This window comes from Mustela nivalis, assembly GCF_964662115.1.
Source record: "Mustela nivalis genome assembly, chromosome: 17".
NCBI classification, from domain to species: Eukaryota; Metazoa; Chordata; class Mammalia; order Carnivora; family Mustelidae; genus Mustela; species Mustela nivalis.
This window is the reverse complement of record NC_139036.1, coordinates 54,640,054-54,664,453: the sequence shown is the minus strand read 5'-3', so window position 1 is coordinate 54,664,453 and position 24,400 is coordinate 54,640,054. Positions and strand designations below refer to the sequence as shown.

The following is a 24,400-nucleotide window of genomic DNA, read 5'->3' as shown; positions in this document are numbered from 1 at the left end:
AAATGCGCATAAAGCTACTACTGAGAGAACCAGGATATCATTTACAAAACGAATCACATTTCTTTCCATACTTAAATGAGATGCTGTAGCACGTGTGTGTACGCGCATGTGCGCGCGTACGTGTGCGCGCGCGCACACACACACACACACACACACACACATTTTGGCACCTTACTTGGACTCCATGAGCATTTGGAAAATGGTAGCAGTGATGAGCATTAAGAATACTCCTGTCCTCCCTTCCAGCTGTGACTTCCTCGGCTTTGAGTTCTTCAACGTTCCATCATTGGTTGTGCCTGAGCTCAAGTTTTAGGAGTAACCTTGCTGAGGAAGTGTCCCCCGGTGATACGTTCATTATTTGAGCCCTTTGCACAGTTCCTGATGCCAGGAGCTGTTACCTTGTTACAGGGCAGTGACAAGAGGCCCCTTTTTCTCTTCCAAGCTCTTGTAGATGTTGCTGTATGACCCTCTGGCTTCCATATTGTGGGATCTAAGGCCACGGCCAAACTGAACTTATTCCTTGCTGGGTAACTCAATAGCCTTCTGCTTACACAATAAGGACTTGTTTTAGGGGTTTTTTTGGTTATTATTTTTTTTTAATGATTTTATTTATTTATTTATTTATTTGACAGACAGACAAGTAGGCAGAGAGGCAGACAGAGAGAGAGGGAAACAGGCTCCGTGCTGAGCAGAGAGCCTGATGCGGGACTCGATCCCAGGACCCTGAGATCATGACCTGAGCTGAAGGCAGCGGCTTAACCCACTGAGCCACCCAGGCGCCCCTTTTTGGTCATTATTAAAGAATGAAAATTTCGATAACTTATATATTCTGATATAGATAAACCTGTCTAGAACACTATGTTTCTAGTCACTTTTTCAAAAAGATTTTATCCACTTAGTTATTTTAGAGTGAGAGAGTGTACATGAGCAGGGGGAGAGGGAGAGGGACAAGCAGATGTGGGGCTTGATCCCAGGACCCCAAGATCATGACCTGAGCCAGCCACCCAACCGACTGAGCCACCCAGGCCCTCCCTTTCCAGCCAGTAAAGCTCAGATCATTCCCTGGATGAGAAGCACCATCATTATTTGTATCCTGGTCTTAGGAATTTTTATCATATGGTTTGCCCCCCAGTTTTTCTTCAGCGTGTTTTTCTCATTTGTCTCTTGGCTCTCTCCCTCTGGGTCACGGGCAGACTCTTTGGTTTGTCTAGAGCCAGCTATTAAGTATTTCTTGAGATAGAGTCTTATGTGGGACCCCAGTGCACAAAGCGGACCAAAGCAGATCTGTCCTGGCGGAAAGGCCTGGCCACATTCACCTGCAGAACCTTAGCGAGCTCACTGGAAGACCTAGGGCTTGGCAGAGAACAGCTCGAAAAACCTCCACAGTCATCTTCAGCCTGTTAAATGCTAATCGGTAGAGAAGAGAAGGTGCTTATCTTGTCTATTCAGTCATAACAGTAGCGATCTTTCTGCCACTCAAGGCTCCTTCTCTAACCAGTTGGAAATGAATAAAGATCTGTTCCATTGGGTTTACAGTCACATAAGATAACTGTACTGGCGTGAGGTGTCCCGTGCTGATTCTCTGTCTCCCTGAAGAATACAAAAGTGTCCTAAAATCTAGCTCTCGTAGCACTGGGTTTTGAGAAGCCGGGAAAAAGCTTTCCTCTGATGGAGCCCTTCCTGTCTTCTGCCAGCCTCTTCCCTTCTGTGTTCCCGCGCGCTCAGCGGGGACCGTTTCGGGACTCATTTTGACAGAAGGTCAGGGAGAGTCAGAGTTCGCATCTTCGAATGTTTATTGACTTCTGCGAGAGCTTGGATTAAGGTGAGAAACAAGACCATGCTAGCAGCAAGGCATATGGGACGACACCGACATTTGATGATCACGGTCAGCACAGATTCAGAGGTTACGTCTCCCCTGACAGTACACCTTCTTCTGGATCCTGGGTGTTCCCAAGTTCGTGTTCAGCCTATGTCCCTATTGTGGTGAATGTGGAAGTGTCTTTTGAGATGAGGGTTGTGAGGCTCGTAGGAAACTCAACTGAGTCAGTTTCATCAGGACCCCAGCGTAACAGTCCGTGACCTGGGGAGTGGCTGGTTTGTGCGGATCGAGAAGTTTGAGGGTAAATTTCTTCCCCAATCTTGCCTTTTATTAATTGCATTTTAATAATGAATTCTAGGCACTTGAGTTGTATCAGTCATAAAACAGACCAAGATACCTAGCCTCTGTAACGTGAGGGCAGGGGAATAGACAATGGAAATAGTAGTGATCAGTGGATTATATGTTACACTCAAAGGCAGTTGGTGCTGTAAACAATGGACACGTCCAGCAGGGCTGATGAGATGCTAAGCTGTTACGGAAAGGAGTTGCACTTGACCACAAATAGAGTGGTCAGGGTGGGTCTCACTGAGACCTTGCATTCGAGTGAGACATACAGTTCTCTGGGGCACAGCGAGTGTTCCAGCAGAGGGAGCAGCCAGTGCAAGGGCCCTGAGGCAGAAGCATGTCTGGACCTCCGAGGAGTAGCCAGGAGTCTGGCCTGGAGTAGGGTGAGTGGGAGGGAGAGGCACAAAGGGAGGATAGAGAGGTCAGCCCTACCCCAGGTGGAGCACAGGGGTATTGTAAGGATTTTCCTTTTAACTCCGGGAGATGGGCCACCCCGGGGTCTTGAGCAGAGAGGCATATGATCTGAGCGGTGCTCTCCAAGCTTCTCTCCAGGCACTGAACTCAGACTGGACCCAGGAGGGGTGAGGGCAGCCACGGGGAGACCGGGCGGAGGCCATGGTGGGGGTGCGAGCTGCAGACAAGGGGCTTCGTCTGGGGCGGTTGTGCTGGCGGGCCTGACAGGGACCCCAGTCCCAGCGTCCGCTGAGGGTGGAGCCGTGGGGTGTGCCAATGCAGCAGGCTGGGGGTGTGGACATGGATGGGAGCCAGGAGGGACCCTGAGGTCTCAGGACTGACCAGCTGCCAGCCTGGAGACGCCACCAGCTGGGACGGGGAAGACCCTGCGGGGGCAGGTTTTAGAAGGGCATATCAAGAACTTGATTTTGGACGGTGAGGTCTGATTGTCACCAGACATTGAGGTGGAGATGCCAGTCAGGTGGCGGCACAGACGAACCGGGAGACGGGAGCAGAGTCTGGGCCACCAAGAGAAGTCTGGAGCGGATGGGAATCGTTGGCATGTGGGTGTCGTGGCAAGCCTGGCGCCGGTGACATCCCCAGGGTCTAACTGCAAGCAGATGCGTCTCCCCGCCCCTCTGGGGCCCACCCCCGGGGCCTCGGGCTGCTAACCTCTGTCCAGATCAGTTGGTCCGCCCACGGTTACAGGCAGTGGCTTCCTGCCCTTTGACAGGAACCACATCAAGAGCTTGTCTGTCGCCGGCTTATCTTTGAAAAGGTCTCTTTTTTAACACTATCCTTATACTTTATTAAAGATTTAACTAGAGCTTTGACATTCCCTGAGACTCTGGGTTTGAAGATAGACTTTTCACAATGACTAAAAGCATAATTGATTTTTTTTTTTGAAGTTTTTTTGTCTTCGCTGGTTCAGTTTTATATGTCCTGGGGATGGCATTTTGTTCATTTTCTTTTTTAATTTGGAAGTAAAAAGGAGAGCTTGTTAGCGAGTATCCTGTCCTCCAGAGGTTTCTGGAGTGCGAGGATACACGGGTAGACACACACACACACATGCACCTGCGGCAGTGGGTTAGCCTTTAATACACGTGTGCAAGGATGGATGTGTTCTTGGACTTCTGTGACTTACCGTCATCCGTAAGAACCTGGGAAGAGCTGGGGACCCCCTCACACACAGCCCACAGGCAGATCTGGGTAGGCCCAGGCCTCATACAGTCCTGAAACGGGAAAATCCTCACTTTCGAGAAACAAAGGCACAGTCTTGTAAGCAGCTTAAATGTTTTCGGAAGAAACTGTCCTGATTAAGGAAGAGACGCGAGCCCCTCCGGCTCGAGTAGCTGAGGCAGAGTCCCCGCGGGGGATGGGCTGCTTATCCGCATTGTCCCTTCTCTGGCGTGGCCTGTGTGCCTCGGTGGCGGGTCGGGCCGGGCCGGGCCGGGGCCCTCGCATCCTTTGGAAAACAATACCCCGAGGAAAGGACGTGTTTTCTGCGAAAGCAACCCCGTAGCCTTTGGAGCATTGTCACTTAAAGTGATTTTCATGCAATATCTTGCAGACTCAAGGGCTCTGAGCCTTCCAGAGGTTCCCGGGCCTGCGGCAGACACGCCGCCTCTCAGCGTCTGAGTGGAATTAAAAACCAACCAGCAGTCGAGTTCCCACTAATCTCCTTTCATGAGTGGCTTATGTTCTCGACAGTGCACTACAGCTTTGCTTTCTGTGCCAGAAGGTTCAATTTTGAGCTTAAGGGGATCTTCCGGAGGTTCTGTCTCCTTCAAACACTAGTCCATTTGGTGATTCAGGGTGTGTGTGGGCACACGCGCGTGCATACACGCACGTGTTAAATTATCACTGGGATTCCTTTCAGCCCCGGCATTGGATGAGTCTGTGAACAGTGACAGATCGTGCAGTATTCTTTTCTGTGTATTCTACGGTGTTAATCGTCCCTTCCTTTGCGACGCCGGGCTGTGTCCTGTGTCCGCGTCTGTCGTGATCTTACCGCTCTGAATGGCAGTCCTTTAAGCGTGTCTCCCCTCCCCCAGTGCCGTCTGCCTTTTCTGAGCTCACACATTACATGTTGGAGCTCAGGATCTATTTGCGCCTGTGGAATGGGGGTGCACTTGCTACCTGGCCTCCATCCTAGGAGGATAGGGTATCGTTCAAGACTAGGGTCGGCCGGGGGGGGGGCAGTTCCCCTTCTCCCTTGACTGATCAGGCAGGCTAAAGGCTGGCTTGCAACTCCTGTGGGTCTCCGGGACATGGCCAGCTTTCTTTTGCATTTGAAATTATGTATTAATCCATAGAAGAGGCCAGCGGAGTCCTGTGCTTTTTATTTTCCTCTCATTAGAATCAAGAGTCAAGTTCACTTTGCTGGTTGCTGCTGTGACCTAGAGGGAACTAAGGTCACTGCCTCCGTCTCCAGAACAGCACGACAGTTGGTTTTAATGATTTGGCTCGTCTTCATCTACGGTTCCTATCTCATGGCTTTAATGAAACATTTGAAATTTTAATCGGAAGGGCTCCCCTCCCCCCACCGAGGAACAACATCCCACCATTTGCACACTAATATCTGAACGCTGGTGGGTTATTCCTGGGACTGTGGCTGATTTTTATTTTCTAAACGTTTTTGTAAGATTTATCAACTTATCTATCGTGAATGACTCATAGGATAAAAATGGTTTTGGGAAGGAGAACCTCCATCACCTGACCATCTCAACATCCCTAACCCCCCAAACACACAAAAAAGGGTATTATATATATTTTTAAAAAGTAACGGTTTCCCTTGATGCCTGAGTTGATCTTATTGGGGTTCTTTAAATGACAGGTTGGGAACAAAACGGAGGATTGTATTAGCTCCCGGTGGTGCTCTAACAAACGGTCACAAACGCAGGGGCTTAAAACAGCCCAAACCTATTCTTTTACTGTTCTGGGGGCCAGAAGTTTGCCATCGGTTTTGCTGGACTAATGTCGTGGTGCTGTGTGGGCCCAGCTCCCCCTCATGATGGGGAGAGTCTGTTCTTGCCCCGTCCAGCTTCTGAAGGCTGCTGGCCCCCGGCCTTGTGGCCACACCTGATTCCAGTCTTTGCCTCCGTGGGCACATTGCTCTCTCTTCTGTGTCTGATCTGTTTCCCTCCTTTAAAAAAAAAAAAAAAAAAGATTTATTTACTTATTTATTTGAGAGGGAGAGTGAGTGCATGAACAGAGGTGGGGAGAGGGGCAGAGGGAGAGGGAGAAGGAGAAAAGCAGATTCTCCAGGACAGTCCTGTCTGCCAAGTCCCCTTTGTCACAAAAGGCAGCGTTCGCATGTCCCCGGGCTGGCTGGTGGCACGAATCTGGGCATCCACTTTGCCCCCACCTGGTGTCCTTGTGCTGCAGGGGCAGCTTCGGAGGGTCAGGGCTTCGAGCTTGCAGGGGGGAGGCCGGGAGCTGGAGAGGACAGCGTTCTGACTCTTCATTTTCCTGGGACCAAGACCGGATAGAAAAGTCTGTCATTAGACAGGGACCTTTCTGATGACATCACTCAAGCAACAGCCTCTCGCTCACATTGTTCTGCTTCCAAAAACTGGAGGAGACCCAGGCTTGGGTGAGCGGAGCACCTCTCGAGGCCACCGTCCTTGGCAGTAACAGAAGCCGCCGCTGATGCTGAAGGCTGCCCCTCGCCGGGGCCTTCTTAAGGGCCCTGCGATATAGGAGTTGGCTATTTATACCCGTTTTACATCTTAGAAACTGAGACCCAGGGAGGCTGACGTGGAGGCTCGAGGCTGCGTGAGCAGGCACAGACAGAGCCTGACTCATGCTCTGTCCCCCCGGCTTCCAGCCCACCGGCGCGCTCGCTAGGCTGAGCTGAGTGTGCTTCCTCCCTCCAGAGCCAGTGACCGAGGCGGTCAGGAAATGCTTCTCTCTTCTTTGAAGCTTTCCACATTAAATGTGAAACGTCTGCTGCACCGGCCGGGCGCGTTGGTGTGATTATCACTCCAGTTGCCCCGACTCAGTTCAGCAAGGAGGTTTCGGCGGGGACAATGGGAACCGCCTATTTGGGGGAACCGCCTCTGTGGGTGCCCTGCCGAGGTGTGTGCCAACCCCCTCGGGGCCCCGGGCACCTCTTTTAACACCACCACCTCCGCCCAGGGAGGGCCATCCAAGACCAAGGCAGGTGGTCAGCCCTGATGTCAGGGAGGGCGACATGGGGGAGGGGACAAGCCCAGGATTTAGAATCAGAAAGGCCAAGGGCGTGGATCCTGGAGCCACCCAGTGCTTTCCCAGCTGGGTGACCTTAGGTAGGACTCTGGGAGCTTCAGTCTTCCTGGCTTTAAACTGGAGATAATCTCCATCGTGGGGTTCAGCGTTAAGGGAAACGACAGTGCTGGCCACCAGCGGGGCCACTCACTGTTTTCTTTTCCCCTCCCCCCTCTCCCTCCTACTTTGCCTGCGCTTTGCTCTGATCCTGAAAGATGGTTCGGCGCTTGGGGGTCTCCCAACGGAACGTCTCCAGCCACTTTAATTTTTATCTCCAGCAGGTTGCGTTTGAAGAGGCTTCTCATTTACCCCAGCAGTTGGGAAACACTGTAATATTCTCCTCTAATTATCTGTGTCTCGGTGGGAAGCCTGACATTATAATTAGCTCAGACTCCTGCCTGGGATGACATTTTGCTCAGCATATTGTGTCCCTGGGTGTGCGCTCTAGCAGAAGCTGGTAGCGCGCTCCCCAGTTACGCTGGTGGGTTGGAGCATGAGAACTGGCACAGACACCCGGAGGGCGAAATCCCAATGCTGGGATTCCTACAGGATCTGCCGCAACCGCCACCCCCGTAAAGCCACCGGGCAACTTTCAGATTGGCTGCAAGCTCCCGCCATCAGCTGCAGAACCCTGCTCATGCCGAATCGGCTGGCCTTTGGATCACGTGAGCTGTGTTCTCAAGCTGCGTGAGGTCTAGCGTTGAAATCAAGACTCATTTCCACATCTATTAGAGTATGTCATCCTCCTACCTATTATGCAAATGAAAGGAAAAAATTAAGGCAAGAGAATCTGAATGTATTTTTGTATTAAGACTCAAAGTTTCTGGTAACTTCCAGTGGCCTTTCTCCTCTAGCCCAGCAGATACCTGCTAGAATGTGGTGTTGCTGTCCTTTTGGACCTGCACTGTCCAGTATAGCAGCTAGGTAGCCCCTGGGACAGACACGCAGAGGCTCTGGAGTCAGAAAGGCGTAGATCCCAGAGCCAGCAAATGCTGTACTAGTTATGGATTAGATTTGAACTCAGTAAGACCTCACCGCATGTCACATGCTCAGTAGCCAGCCATACACAGCTAGTGGCTACCATATTGGATAGCACAGATGCACAGATATAAAACAGTTCCATCGCGTCAGAAAGTTCTAGCGGATGGCACTGTTCTCGATCCTTGGCCAAAAAAAAAAAAAAAAAACGAGTGCAACTTTACGAATTACTCAGATCCTGCCGCTCAGCCCAAGCTTGCCTTGGGCTGAGTTCTGTCTAGGAGACATGTTCTGTTTCCCCAGGCACCTGTTCTTAGCCATGGGGTGTGTCAAACATAGATTAGGAATAAAGTGCCTTAAATTTCAAAATTTGAAAATAATTCATTTTTTTAAAAGATTTTATTTGTATATTTGACAGAGAGAGAGATCACAAGTAGGCAGAGAGGCAGGCAGAGAGAGAGGGAAGCAGGCTCCCTGCTGAGCAGAGAGCCTGATGTGGGGCTCCATCCCAGGACTCTGAGAGCATGACCTGAGCTGAAGGCAGAGACTTAACCCACTGAGCCACGCAGGTGCCTCCCAAATAATTCATTTTTAACAAAGGGGTAGTACAGAGTCACCACTGTGGTGCCCTCATCTTGTTTCCGTTGGCTCTGACCTGGCTTCTTATCTCTCGAGCTGGGGACAGCACGGGGTGGGGGAAGGGCAGCAGGCTCATGACCGCGGCTGAGGTCAGGAGGATGGAAAGAGCTGCTCCAAGAGTCACTGTCTCCCCTGGGTGACACACACCCGTCCCCCAAGCAAGGCGGCATATTGGGTTCGTGCCAGCGTAGGCCTCTCACAGAACACCTTCTCTTGCCTCAAATCGGGTTTCAGAGGAAGGACATTAACTGTCACGTGAAAATTCCCCCAACATTTATTGTCTCTTTTTCCCTTTCTCTCTCTCTCTTTGTTTTTTTTTTTGCTGGGGAAAATGTCCAATTCATCCCCCAGTGCTCCCAAATAAGATACTGATTGTAGAATGCACTCGCTGAGAAAACTTTGCCCTCCTCACGGAGACCATATTCCTAAGTTATACTGTGTATAACCTTTCCTTTTCTCCCTTGGCTGCTAAGAAGCCGCCGCGATGTGGAGGGAGGGCCTTCTCAGGGTCTCATCCTCTGAGTTCTTCTCTCCTCTTACAGCCTGTTGGACTGTATTTTCATCCTTTTCCAAAGGAGGGACGTGATCCGTTCATCGGCACACGCGATTTGATTCCTTTGTCCCCGGGGTTCTTTTGTGTCCTGGGCACAGATTGGATTTCTAATCCCGATACCCAGCCTGAAAAACGCTTTCCTCTGGTTGTAACGGAGCCTGGGGGCCAGGCGAGAGCGATGGAATCGTCTGTTTATAATGTTCAACCAAACAACCGACTGATACTCTCCACGTGGGAAGCTGCCAGGGCCTCCGCACCAGTGGAGCCGCGAGCGTGCAAGCCGCAGAGCTCTCTCCTCGGCTCTCCGGCAGCCGTGTTTCCAAAAAAATTAAAAAAAAAAAAAAAGTGAAGCTAATTTTTAAAAATCTCCTTTCTTTAACAGAAAATAGTCAAAATAATATATTTCAACAGAGAATCAGTACAAAAAATTGAGACACTGTGCAATCTTTCTTTCTTTTTATCTCACACTAAGTCTTTGAAATCCAGGGTTGGTCTTGCGCTCTGGCACATCTCAGTTTGGATGCTAAACTTCTAATGGTTCGAGTGAAAAGGAGCCGGGCCGAAACAAAGCTGTGTATGGTGGAGAAGAAAAAAATGGTTTCTACTTCTTCAGTTTTTAAACTTAAATTTAATTTTAATTTTATTTTTTGTATAAAAACGAATATTTATTTTTAAATTTTTATGTTACTTATTTTTAATTTTAAATTTAGTTTAAATTTAAAATTAATTTTGATTTTATGTTAAAACTAATTTTAACATAAAATTAAATTTAAATTCAAACTTAAATTAGTTCAAACGCAGTAGAAGTCTTCCTTTGCTCTGTCCTTCTAGCCAAATTCCAAGTGCTTCATGGCCACATGTAGCTAGTGGCCGCCTCGTCTGATGGCACAGTCTCAGCGCTCCGAGAGATACAATTGTGCCGTGAAAGAGCTTCCGTTCTGACAGAGGAGATACAGTTTACACGTACACCAATTATAATGCAGTACAGAACGAATCCATCATCCCGGGAAGTCAAAACAAGTGCAAGGCCCCAGACCAAGGGTGTAATTTCTTTTGGCTCCATGCGTTTTTAACATTAATATTTATACTGCCCTTAGACTTGGGATTGAACCCAGGCCTTGGAGGACTGATGGGCCGCCAGGAATTCCACCCCCACACACAGCAGAGAAAGGATGGAGGAAGCAGCAGGACGCCAGGCACAGCGGCAGGCGGGAAGGGTCAAGGCCACCAGCTTGATGGGCAGCGGTTCTCTCTCTTCCTGCGAGTTAATGAGACAAGGAGGAGGTACCCGGAGCCACAGCACTGACCCACCTGCAGGGGGCCAGGCAGATCAGTCTGCATCTGGAAGCATCCTTCCCACCAGAACTGCACTGCTGTGGCTCTGTTCAGCTAGGCACCTCCACCCTAGGCCAAGGCTGCTTTCAGACCCTTTCCTCCTCCCAGAGAGGCCGCACTGAGGACCGAGGACTGTTGCTACTGCAAACTGGCCCCTAATTCAGAGACATTGCTATGTGCAGCATCTCAACATGACCTGTGCTGGCTTTCCCCCCAGAGCTTAACTTGTCTTTGCTTCACCGCAAAGAGGACTCTAGCTTCTCTAAAACGTTGGGTTCTGAAAACACCGTGAGCCTGGGCTCGTGGGAGAATCCTCCGGGGAATGTCTCACCTGCTGATGAGTCCCTGTCCCCTGGTAAGACGGCCTCATTTGTTCAGAAGCTGTAGCAGATAGAACAGGTTTAATTAGGTGATCGGAGTGGAGATGCAGACTCTGTAACAGTCCTAGCTCATTCGTATTTATATATGCTAATTTTAGGACACATTAATTATGTATTTAATAAGTCCCTGTTTATCCTGTTTTCTCTCCGTTCCCTTGATAGCTGTTACGGTGTGGAGTTGAAAATAATTAAAATGTTACTTGTGTTCTGCAAATAACAATTAGCCAAGGATGAATTCTGAAATCAAAATCCCGTTCTCTTTCCTTTTCTGTCGTTAAGTACAGCGAGCAAAATGAAACCTAAATGCACCTGTAGGTCCGTGCCACGTTCCTCCCTCAGCTGGAGGGTAATTTTTTCCTTTTCTGGGTGGTAATTGCCAGAGACGCATGGCTGACCTGACTGAAACAGCTTCCGAGGCCTTGGGCACCTCTCTTCTTGTTGGCCTGGAGACACACATTGAGGGTGGTGAGCTCAGCATGAGGCCGTGGGAGAGGACAGGAGGAGGGGGGCTGTTCTCTCCAGAGCACACGAAGAAGCTGGCAGAGTTCTGTCTCTAGGAAGCCTGCTGAGTGGGGGGAGGGCTGGGTTGGGCCCAAGCTTCCTCCAACACCTGGATTTCCAAGCCAAGTCAAACCACCCATCCTGCTGCCATTCGGCCCCCTGGAGAACAGGCAGCCCCACAGTCTGTGCTTTTTGCATTTTACCTGCCCAGAGTGGGGCACCGCATCCTCTCATAGGATCTTGTCCTGGTCTGTCCCTGTTCTGCCTGCTCAGGCAGTGGTTGGAAGCTGCTGGGAGTAGACATTAGGCCCCATTTCCATTTGTCTTGGATCTTGCCTTGCCTCCAATGTCCTGCCAATTCAGTGCAGGGGAGTCACTCTTCCAGGCCCTAATCCCCTTCTTCCTGACCCCGGGAGTGGCCCCAAGCTGTTGATCTTTGCAGCCCATCCCCAGGGCATAAGCCCCACTGTCAGCAAGCCCCACTTGTAGAGCAAGGATTCCGCGCCCCCCAACTTTAGCCAAGTAGCTATGGGAAATGGAATTCACACGAGCGCTCAAAAAGGAATTCATTGCCCCCAGCAGTCAGTAATTCTACTCAAGGGAAAATGCACAAGGAGAGGAGTCTCAAACAGATCCATCTTGCTGATGTGCTACCAGAAAAATTTAATGAGAAGATAACTCAAAGCTCATGGAATTTGGAATTTGAAAACTGCCTTCGTATGATAACAGTGGAGACTAGCCAAACTCTCCCTTACGATTGTGGCTTACGGTGGGTGGGTGAGAGAGAGCTAGGACTCAGGTTCTGTAGTTTTTACCTTATTTTGAAAATAACCTTGTGGTTGTGCTTTTAACAAGTGATTTCCAGATCTGTGAGGGAGGGAGAATCATTCTAGCCTCACGTGAGGATAAACTCGGGTCCTGGATGTGAGCCTGCCCGAGGAGTAAAGGGACCTGAGAGACAGCAGCTGGGCCGCACCTTCTCCTCGCGGATCCCTGTTTCCCTTCGGCCGCTGAACTGTGGGCTCATCCTGTCTCTCTCTGAAAGTTCAGAGCTGTCATTTCCAGGGGTGGTGTTCATTTGTTCCTCTTCTGTTATGTTCTTAGAAATCCTTCTCGGTGCAGAGTTGTTGAGGGAAGAGGTAGGGCTGTGCTGGTGGAAAAAAAAAAAAAAAAGATCTCTGACTCCCTGTTTTCAGGTGCAGAGTCTCTCAAATGACAGTCCAGCCACAGAGGCAAATTGTCTCATCTGCTTTTAATCAAACACTTTTCTCCAGCAAAGCCATTTGTTTGCAAGATCAGCAAGTCACAGAAGTGTCTTTGCTTTCCTGCCTGAGCCCTGGTCTCAAGGGGAAGCCTTGCCTTCCCACGAGGGCCACGCAGGGCTCTCCTGTCCGGAGTGGGGTACGTGATGAACTGAGCCACTGACCCCTCCAGAGGACAGAGGAGAAAGCCAAGGGGAGGAGAGTAGAGGGCCGCAATGACAGGCAGTAAGGATGTGGGGGGGATGCCGGCTTGCCTGTGGGGTTTGGTGAGAGAATTTGGGCCATTCACCTATCCATGCTGTTTGGGCTGTGCCCCATAAGGGACATGCTCTGCCCTGATTTGCTTGGTCCCCGGGGGCTCAGGATAAGCTCTGGGTTTTACCTCCCTGTCATTCTAAAGAGTGCCCTGTTGCTTGGAGACAGGGGATGGTGCCTGGAGGCAAGATAAGGTTGTCAAGGAAACCAAGCCACAAATTCCCTTGTTTTTTTCCAAGTTGCTGGACAAAAGAGTAAAGGATTTTTGCTCTGACAACTGGAAGAAAAGTATCTTCTTTTCTGTGTGTGTTTTAGACAAATAGCAATTCGTTGTTCAAGACACAGCTGAGTTAGGACCAGAGTCAACAAACAGGCTTGAGTTATGCTTTTTTTTTTTTTTCATGGATGAGTGCTTTTTATTTTTTTAAGTAGGCTTCATGCCCAGCGTGGAGCCCAGCGTGGGGCTTGAACTCACGACCCTGAGATCAAGATCTGAACTGAGATCAAGAGTCAGATGCTTAACCGACCGAGCCACCCAGGTGCCCCAGCGAGTGCTTTCTGATAGAGACAGAATTCAACAGCCATTTTAATGGTTTTTTTTTCTTTTCAGATGTATGGACCCCAGGACCCAGTCCCTCCCTATGACACAGCTGAGCTTTTTTGAATTCTGGGTTTTTACCTATTTGCCCCAGCTTTTCCCTTTATGTGTCCTTGCAATGATCTTTCTGGAAAGTCACAGCAGCAGTGACCCTCTTTCTATCCTCGGTCTCTGAATTATTTGCATGTTTCACATGGTGGGGACCAGTAAACCCAGACCTTTTCCCCTCAACTCTGGTGTTCATAATTCAGAAAAAGAAACCCCTTTTGGAGTCATCCTTCAAGGGACCCATTGTTGAAGCCACAGAAATTCACGTCTGCTCTGTGCTCTCCTGTCCCATGGACGGCAGAATTGGAGGGTCCACACGGTGTTGCCTCAAATGGCACCTTGGGCCCGGGGACTTCCAGGCTAGGTAAAGGGTTCTTCATTTATCCGTGGTGGCAATTTTAGCTGTTGCTGGGAGCGTGGAGAATCATCTGTGTGTGAGTCTCCCCTAACCTTCCTTCTGTAGACTTGTACCTTTACCTACTTGTTAAGAAATGCTTTCTTGGCCTCTCTGCTTTTCTCCCCAGCTTTTGCCTGTGTATTCGTCTGGAGCGGTGACAGAGGTTTTCTGAGCCCCTCTGATCTGTTTCTCTCTAGCAGCCTCTGACCTCACCCAGAACTTCTGGGCCATTCGGTGACCTTCCTCAACACACTCAGTCCTGCCCCTTTCCTGGGTTCTCGGGGAACTTTAGCGCTCCCTGCGGACGTGGGAGGGTCACTCAGCCAAGTGCGGGGGGCCGAAGCCACCGAGGGGGAGGACCTGCCCCGTTGGTGACCTAGAGAAAGGACACTAGGGGCAGAGAGGAGGCACCGGTTAGCTCCGAGTCAGGGCTGTGAGCACAGCGGGGGCTGCGGAGGAAGAGCAGACTCGGGGAGTCACAGGGTGAACGGTGAAGAGGGTTTTAATGAATAGGAAGGGGAGAGGGAGGAGGGGCCTGGGTCTCTCTGGAACCTGAGAAATGGCTGGATCTTGGCTAAAATACCCCTTCAGGGGAACACACTGTTTTGTCCTGACCTCCAGTGGGGGGCCGAGGCGGAGTCCTTTCTCAGGTTTTTGCCCCTGATCCACGTGATTCACACGCCAGCCCTAGCAAATGTGCTGCTCGGGGAACCCCGTGCTCGGGTCTGTCCAGAGGCTGCCACACTCCCACCCTCCTCTGCCCCCGCTCTTTCCTTCCGTCCCCCCATCCCTGGCCGCCCCCTTTTCACCTAGCTTTAGATTTCTAGACTCGCCACAGATGTTTGCAGGCCGTGGCTCACCTTACGTATGCCTGGGCTTGGTTTGGTTCTCCTCTGAAATGGGGAAGAGCTTCGTACTGTCCCTGGTGAGCAGGGAGGTGGGACAGGGGAAGAAGACGTGCGGAGCTGAGAGGGGCCCAGGGCTGCTGAGCAAATGACCACAAATGAGAGTGGGGGGTCCTGAAAGAACAGATTCTCGCCGTTCTGGAGGCTAGAAATCCAAAACCAGGGTGTCGGCCCGGTGGGCTCCTTCTGAGGGCCCTGAGGGAAGGACCCGTCCGGGCCACTGTCTGGGGCTTGCAGGTGGCTGTCTTGTCCCTGTGGCTCTTCCCGTCTTCCCTCCGTGCATGTCTGTTACAGGACACCTGTCAGGTTGGGTTGGGGCCCACCCCACTGTGCTACGATGTCACCTGAAGTGATGACATCTATAGCAACCGTATTTCCAAACGAGGTCACATTCTGAGGTCCTGGGGGGTTAGGACTTAAACATATGAATTTGGGGGGATAGGATTCCAGCCATAACCTCCTCCTTCCAGGAAGACCAGACAAAAGTGTCTAACCTGCCTCTCCAAAATTGCAATATGAACAAAAGCCAAATATAATCCAATTAATCAACTCAGAGCCTGTCGGTGGCGTGCCAGTCTGTCGCTGACATGAAGCTGGGAGGGACAGGTAATTTGTGGGATGATTAAATCATTAAACCAAAGCATCTCCACATGCTGGAATTCTGATGTACCCTAACGGTGCACACGAACAGACACAGGGACCTAAATACAGTCCCAAAATTAGATCCCCCTCCCTGCGCCGCAGACAGGTGATAAATGTGTATTTAGGAGGAGGAAAATGAATCTGAGTTCTAGTTCAACAGGAGCCTCATCGTTCACTCAGTCATGTCTCGATCGAGGCGTTCGATGCTCACCTCTTCTCGGCGAGGTGTGAGGTAGCCTTGGGAGTCGGAGTCAGCCTGGTCAAGTCATTCCTCCCAGGTTTCATCCTGTGTTTGCCATCACGTGGACAAGGGCAAGAGCCAGAAGGGGCCCCCTCCTCTGAGAACCCAAGAATAGAAGAACGCCCCCACATCCTTGGACTTGCCTGTGAGGACCCCTCTCCCCCCTCTAGCATGCTGGGCTGGAAACTAAGACTGCAGCAGTGACTAAGATCACCGGACCTTGGAGGTCAGAGCGAAGAAGACCGTGGTGGTGCTGGCTTCCTGAGGTCCTGGGAGGACCATCGTGGGGAGAAGGGTCTGGGCTTGTCCTGTCCTCCCTTCCAAGCCAGAAGTAGAACGAAGAAACGAAAGGTACAGAAGAGCCGATGTGAGCACAGCGTAAGGAATGACTTGTTTACAGTTAGAACTGTCTAGGAATGAAATACTCTGATTTATCTCGGTGGTGGTGTCAGCAGAGCTTGCGTCATGGAGTGCTCACTGAGCGCCAGCGTGCTCTTAACACTTCCCGGGGAAAGAGACCCGGGGTCTGCCCTGGTCAGCGGTTCCTCCATCTGATCTAATGCAACTGCTTTCAAGAACCCCTGAAGTCAGAAAACGATCCTGATCAAGCTAATTGCTTTTTCCCCAGACCACAGAGTTTAGAAGGAACTCACTCCTTGTTTAATAGTAGATTCGAAGTAAATTTTTTCTTTTGGAGAAAGAACTCTCTTCCTATCTCTCCGCGTAAGCCTGGGCCGGGCTGTGGTGTATGAAATCTAATCTCCTACCGGGAAATGATTATTTATTGGAACGCTCTCCCCAAATCCATCAGGCACTCCGGAGAGTTAGCTTGGACCATAGCTCTCACAGCTGCGCTGTTGACACGCCGGGTTCGTTCTAATTCACGCAGGCCCTTCTTGCACGCACGACCAGCCGTGAGTGACAGGATTAGGAGGGCCCCCAGCCGTGACTGACAGATGCCTCTGCAGATTGGATCACCTTATCCATGAGCTTGGAACATGTTCTTCGACCCCCATTGCTTTCCTTAATACACTAGCTTTGCGCTTGTGGGTAATTAGCAAATGCTTTTTGAGTGACTGCCACTGGCTTTTCAAATGCTCTGCTCCTTCTAATTAAGAAAGGGAATTGGATGTACTCTTGCCTGGCTAATTTTTTTTTTTCTTCCCAGGCATGGGATGGGGATGGGAAGGAAGAGCAGAAGAAATTGCTAAGAGGGGTGCCTGGGTGGCTCAGCTGGTTGAGTGTCTGCCTTCGGCTCAGGTCATGATCCTGGGGTCCTAGGATCAAGTTCCATGTCGGGTTCCTTGCTTGGTGGGGAGTCTGCTTCTCCCTCTTCCTCTGCCCTCTTGTTCTCTCCCTCTCGCTCGCTCTCTCTCTCAAATAAATAAAATAAAATAAAGAAATAGCCAAGAGATGCTTAAGAAAAGCAGTCTGATGCCACCAGTGAGCAAAGCTGTGTCAGGGAGTTCGTGTAGGGATCCCCAAATTCAAGTCTAGTCTGAGAAGGGTGTTCGTGAGACAGGAATTCACTGTGCAGCTGGGTATCCGGCTGCAGGCATGTCTCTAGACCCAGGGAAGTGTGGGCAGATGATTGTGAATGGAGCATACAGGCTCCAAAGACCAACATGTAGAACCTCACTACAGCCCTCTGCCTTCCCAGCTAGGGTAAGAGGTAAGAGGTCAGCTGCATTTATGGAGAACCTGAAGCAACAACATCTGGTCTCATTTAGAAACCCAGAGACAGGCAGGTCCTCACGGGTATGAGGACTACCAAATGCATTTAGGGACACAGGTCCCTTTTCATTCTCTGCTTTGCCTGTGGCTTTGGTCTTGAGTTACCTCACAGTCATGGTTGCTATTGGAACTCCAGTCATTCCCCCCTCCTTCAGGTGGTACAGAAGACAACTTCAAACTCTTGCTTTGTCTTCTGGAAAGTTCTAGTTCACAGTGTTCCCCTGCTGAGGAAAGAGGGTGGGGAATGAATATTGGAAGGCAGGAGCCGTCTCTGTCCCACGCAGACAGTGGTCGTTCGGAGAGTCTTGGAACCAGTTGTGTGCTTGAGTGACCTTGTGGAAAGGGGTCCCCATTCAAGACCACTCCTTGCGGAAGCAGCAAAATGGTGGTTTAAGAGCCTACCGGCTCACTGCAGTCATTGGGCAAGTTATTAAACTTTTTTCGAGCCTCCAAATTTCCCTTTACATAAAACGGAGCAATTACCCATGCCCCCCAATGTTCCCGTGGCTGGTAGTCTGTGTTCCAAAGCTGACAGGTCACCTGTGTCATTGTTAATTTAGTGCTCCTACCATCGCCTCCTTGTGGGCTAATTGCATCCCCACAGTCCTACCTAGGCTGCACCTCTCTCATACATTCCTTCTAGAACCTTCCGAGTCCATAGGGTGAAATCACAGAATAGCTTTGGAGTCTATCACTGTCTACCTAACTGCTCTAATGGTTCTCCCTTCCTGCCCCTGGGTGATTTCATGGGCAGACGTCTAAATTTTCCAGCCCATTCGAGGTGAATGAGCCCTTTTGATGATCCCGTTTGATGCCGATGAGCCAGTCTGGTAATTTCAGTCTCTCATTCGGGATAACAAAGGTCCTTCTCTCCACTCACAGATTAGCCTTAGAAACCTGCCGTGGGTCAGAGGTGGAAAGTCTGTCTTTTCCTTGTTTTTTTACCCTTTACCCTGCTCGCCTTGCTGGGAATGGCTCAGCCATGCCCAGGAACTGGAGGAACAGGGAAAGAGGCAGTGAGGGGGTGTACAGAGCTGCTAGTGCCACAGGCTCTTCCCTAAAGGTTACAATTGTCATTTAGTGTTGTGTTCTCAAGTGGAAGGCCCTTTGTCTCATGGGGTTCTAATTTTGAGGGTTCTCGAAGCCTCCAGTGGCAATATCTACCCGGTGGTCGACCACTTCCAAGTTCCCTCTCCTCCTCGCGGCACAGATTCCACTAAACATTCCATTTGCCCTTATAGGTGGGCCTCTGAGGGGAGAACCCTTACATGCTGTCCCCGGTCACCTTCCCAAATGTCAAGTTGGCCCTTTGCCCTTTGGAAATGCAGGCTGCTTCCAGAGCAGTGTCCTCTCCTCAGTCAGCCACTGGAATTCTCCAGGCCTTCTCCTGCCCCTGGGGCTCTTCCAGGAGATGGTCCGAGAGCAGTTCTATAGGGAAACATGCCAAGCCCGGCAAGCTCATTTCTTGGAGTGGCTTTTACTTGGCTTGAGTGCAGAGAAGCTCTCTCATGCTCAGGGCACACTCGGATAGCTCTCTCTGAGGGGGTCCTTGATACCATGGTCCTCCTTGTCTCCCCCACTTTGCATGGGGCCACTGGGAGCAGCACCCTTTTGGAGGGATGACTCCCCTTTAGGGTCCGCATAGAGTATCAGGCACCTCTGTGTATATCAGTACTGTCCAATAGAACTTTCTATGATGATGGAGATATACAGTATATGCACAGTCCCGTATGGTAACCCCTGGCTACCATATTGGATATAGGAATACATAATCTTGTTACATTGTAATTAATTCACATTTAAATAGCCACAGGAGGTTACTGCATCAGACAGCACAGTTTTAAGAATGAGAAGGTAATGCTGGCCATTTTTCTTAGCAATGGTTCTGAGACCAGGTAAATCCTGTTAGATCTCTTGTTCTGCTCTTTCTAGAAAGTCATCCTCCAAGTCTCTCCCAGCCACAAGTAAGTAGCACTGTCAGTGACAAGTTTCAAATGTTGGTTCCCAAAGCCACATTGTTAGGGAGATTGACTTTAGTCTTTGTTAATGGGGAGTAGGTGTGTTTCGTTGAGCCTCCCTCTCCCCTGACTGGAGGCGGTTTACTCTTCTGAGAGTAATAACGGAAGTCTTAGCTCTGGCATATCTTTTGACCATCTATTAAAAGAAGCTCATTATTTTCCTGGAAGAAGTACTCCCAGCGGTGCCATAATGGGTTTTGGCTGAGTGATCAGCTTCTGTTTTTCTCTCCAGGAAATGCTTGGTAGATTGGAGGCTGCCCAGGGTTGCATGGGATTCTGGTGACATCCGTGATCACAGGGAAGGATGGAACTAGTTCCGGAGTTTGATACTTGAATGCACTTGACCTTAGTTCAGGTCCAGCATGATGAAGAACGATGCCGTTTGTCCAAATTAATCTTGTAGAGTCTACAGTAGCAAAACTTAGATTATGACTCTCAATGTGCAGTAGCTCTGTGTATATTAGAGAAAATGTATATCTTGTAAAACAAAAAAAAATCTAGTTTTTTTAGAGTACTTTAAAATGAATTAATGGGCATCTCTTGAAAGGGCTAACACCAGGATGACTCAGGAACAACTCTTTAATGGCTCTGTCGTTGAGCTCAAGATTCAATTCTGGAAGAGAAAATCTGACTGAGCTAGTCCAGTGAGGTTGGGAGTGGGGAAGACATTCTCAAAGAAAAGCAGAGTGCCATCTTCAAAGACAGGAGCAGGGGTTCTGAGCACATGAAATCTGAGACCTTCCCAAACACATTGCCTCTTTAATTAGTGTTGAAAGAGTTACAGACCCAGGAGGGAGTTAAAAGAATCAACTTTGTGTTTATCTTTGCAATTTTTATGCAGGTATCAGGCAAGAGTTAAAGTTTGCCATAAAAAAGAGACTTTGAAAGTTATTTCATTTACCCTAATAAGGCCCACTCTACAGATCAAGAAACCAGATGACTTGTCCAAGGTTCCACAGCTGGGTAGCAGCAGAAATGGGACCGGAAGCAGTTCTCCTGACGCAGTTAGGATGTCCCTGCCGCTAGACCAGCTACTCTGACCCTCCAATGAGCACACGTGCTTCTCAGGTGCTTAAAAATTTTTTTCTTGTGTGGCTAACCATTCCTCTTTCTTTCTTTCTTTTTTAAAGATTTTATTTATTTGAGAGAGAGAGAGAAAGAGAACGTGAGAAAGGGAAGGGGCAGAGGGAGAGGGAGAAGCAGATTCCCCGCGGAGCAGGGAGCCGGACATGAGGCTCGATCCCAGGGCCCTGCAGTCATGACCTGAGCCGAAGACAGGCACTTAACCCACTGAGCCACCCAGGTGCCCCCAATGTTCCTTTTTCAATCTCACACTTGCAGTTCAATTGCTTAGGCTTCTTCGTAGCAATATTGTCCAACCCTAGACTCTAGATTCTAAAGCATTCAAGTTCATATTACTTGTTGTTATTGCTTTGATTTCAAATAGCAACCAAGATGTCTAGGATACAATGGTGATAATTCTTAAACTCGCCTCTGGGGGAAGATCTGCAGAGAGAAAAAGGCTGCCAGGCCCTCGAATCGGCAGCCCAGATACTTTTCCCCTTCACAAATGATCTCTGGTTAGAATAAGACGACCTTGGGGAGTAGCTTTCTCTCCAAGCATAATATGTGTTGTTTTTCTTGCTTCTAGCCGAAGGTAATAGAATGTCATGTCTACTAAGGCCAAGTTTGGGGTTGGGCGGGGGAACAGGCAATTTCTTCAGTGGCCCATTAAGTTGTCCAGTAGAAACAATAACTCTCTCCAAAGTCTTATATTGTTAGATGCATTTGCTGATGGGACTTTTATTGTGGATGCAATTTCATAGATTTATAGACATCCGGCTTTGTTCTAGATCCAATATACTTTGTGGCAAAATAGGTTCTTTCACCTAACAGCATCTGCTATATTCATCTCATGAGATAGTTGAGTACAAAAAACTTGAGCGATGTGGTCTCTGACCCCTGAGTGCTTTATCTGGTCTGTGCTAGAATCATGTGTTTGGTTGAAAAGGAGGAAAGAGATAACATATCTTTTGTTTAAGGAAAAAATCCCAATTTTTCCCCAGTGGTCATAGAATTTTAGAATGGACCTCAGAGGTAATGTACATCACCCCCTCTGGTTTAAGAGAAACTCAGGCCAAGTGTGGCTTGCCAAGGATCACAGTGCTGATAGCAGAAACCGGAGAGGGAGGAAGATTGACCTCTGTGTGCCCATCACAGCATCTCAATGACCGCACCTCCCTCCCATACACAGCAATGCCACGCCCTCCCCTTACTTCTGAGATCTGGGCAGGTTTCTGAACACATCAGATCTCTTTTTTTTTCTCCCCCCAGATCTTTTCCCACCAAGCTTTAAAATTACAACCAGTGATGTTTTAGTTTTTGTCTTATTTTATTGTTTTACATTTTATTTATTTGTTTGAAGAGAGAAAAAGAGAGCATGGGCAGGGGGAGGGGTGAAGGGAGAGGGAGAAAGAGACAGGACCCTGAGATCCTGACCCAAGCTGAAGGCAGACACTTAACCCACTGAGCCACCCAGGCGCCCTAATTTTTTTCTCTTTTTCAAGTCAAGATATAACCTGTACACAGTAAACAAATCTCAGATATACAGCTCAGAGAATTTTTATGTATGTATGCATTCCCGGAACCACTACTGACATCAGGATGCAAAGCATTTTTAGCAAAACAGAAGGCTTCCTCCTCTTCCTTCGCGGGCGGTAACTTCCTCTAACAGAGAAGTACTGTCCTAACTTATCTTACCCACAGATGGGTTCTTCCTGTTCTTGAGTATCGTTTCATGGTATCATCCCGCATATTCCCTTCTGTATCTAGTTTCTCTGGCTTTGAGATTAATTTATGCCCCCTGTTGCATTAGTTGATTAATTTCTTCTTCTTTTTTTTTGCTATGTAATATACCATTGTGTTTATAGACTACAGTGTATCCATTCACTATGGATAGATACTTGGCTGTTTCCAGTTTGGGGCTACTGGGAGAAAAGCCACAGTGAGAGTTTTCTGCATGTGTTTTCTCGTATGTGTGTGTCTAGCAGGGGAGCTGCCTGGCCATAGGTTAGACCTGTACCTGGCTTGAGCAGATTAACCAGTATTGTTTTAGAATCAGGAAAGACATTTTTCTACCACTGTATTCAGCGATGATTAATACTGGTGGCTCTTCCTTTTTTTTTTTTTTTCACTTAAATATAAAAACAATAGAACACTGAAGCCCAGAGTTAAGCTGATCTCCTTTAAATGTAGTAGATTTAGCACAGGCATTTCTGCCTCTTCCCCAAACCCTGCTAAAATGACAGTAAGGAATTAAAAATCGGAACCTAGAAGGACCGAGACCCGGAATGGTGAACAGATGTTTGATCATGGAAAACAGAGGAAAAAGTGCTAATTAATTGGCTTCAAGTGAAGAAAGATGAAAGCACCTGCTGAAGGGAAGCCACCGAGAAGCCATCCATCCCGGGAAGCCTTGAAGTGCTGGGACTGGGGTGGGGGCAGCATGGGGCAGCCAGCAGGGGGGCTGGTCATTGTCATCCTTCTCAGGAGTAGTTAGTTCTTCATCCCATGTGTCCCAACTGGACGGTCACCTCCCCTGCAGCACGGCAGGAGAAACATTTATTATCTGCATAAACGAGCCCAGCAGGCATCTGATTGGATGGACCAGGAGAAAATAAAGACGATGATCCAAGTCCGTATAGGGAATGATAGTGAAACCAAGAGTGTAGCATCCAAGGAGGAAAGGGAGGGACTCTAGCCTGGGAAGCAGAAGAGTCTTGGGCAAATGATCTTCAGGCACTGACACGAGAGGAGTCCGCCTATCAAAAAGCTGCCGCCACCAGGCAGTCCTCTGGGCCTTCCTCTAGTACTGGACAACCGCCATCCGTCCTGGGCCTCCAGGGAGATTTTTAATGTCTTGCAATGAGATACGAGTGGACAGCCAAAGTTACTCAGACTTCTGAGGAATGCCTTCCTTATGGAAGATAAAGTCTAAAAGCTAATTTGCGGGGCGCCTGGGTGGCTCAGTGGGTTAAAGCCTCTGCCTTCAGCTCAGGTCATGATCTCAGGGTCCTGGGATCGAGCCCCACATCAGGCTCTTTGCTCAGCAGGGAGCCTGCTTCCTCCTCTCCCTCTCTCTGTCTGCCTCTCTGCCTACTTGTGATCTCTGTCTGTCAAATAAATAAAATCTAAAAAAAAAAAAAAAAAAAAAAAAATAAAAGCTAATTTGGAGATCACAGAAATAATGCAGCATTCACAAGAAAACTTGCAAACAAACAAAAGGGTTAATATCCTCAGAGGGAGAGGATGCTGAAGGGATGATCTGATGAAGAAGGAGCTCTTGGAAATTAAAACAAGGTAGCTAGATTTGAAGAACAGAAAGATTTGACGAGCACGTTGGGACAGTCTCTAAGAAAATAGGATAAAAGACAGAATCCACAAAACAGGAGAAAGAAAGAGAAGAAAATACGCAGGTGAATCCAGCAGGACCAGCTGCTGACTAATCCGCATTCCAGAAAGAGAGAAAATGGAGTTTGGTATGTGCCTAAGTGGTCTGATAAAAATGTGTCCAGACTGAAGTAGCCTCACCTTGCGGACTGGGAAGGAGTCCTGAGCGCTAGCCCCATATGTAGCAAAGGGACCCGTGCCAGGAAGTGACTTCATGGACTTTTAGGGTACCATCAACAGAGCTTGCAGAACCAGGGACATGGTTCCGAACGAGAAGGACGTCAAACATCCCAACAGCAGCCTGTCAAAGCAGAGGACGGTTGAAGGAGGTTTGCACGCTCCCAAGTCTCCAGCTTCCACAAGTCCGAGGATTCTGAAATGGACACAAGTCTCTGTTCTTGCTTCCATGCTTCGGAAGACCAGAGGCCAGAGTGGTTTTAGTGCAAGTTAACACCTTGTCACTTCTCCTGGTCTCCACTGTTCAGGTGTCAGCCTGACCTGGGAATCCGCCCCATCCTGGAGCAAACTAGTTAGGCAGTGTGATGAGTGAGGCTTGAGCCCACGTCTCACTGGCCAAGGAAGAGAGGCACCACCAGCCAG

At 49.2% G+C, this 24,400-nt stretch overlaps 1 protein-coding gene across 13 annotated transcripts in view; it reads left to right on the top strand.

The window, feature by feature from the left end:
* SLC39A11 (solute carrier family 39 member 11) overlaps positions 1-24,400 on the top strand; it is a 395,845-nt gene that overhangs the window by 264,161 nt on the left and 107,284 nt on the right. The window lies entirely within an intron of this gene.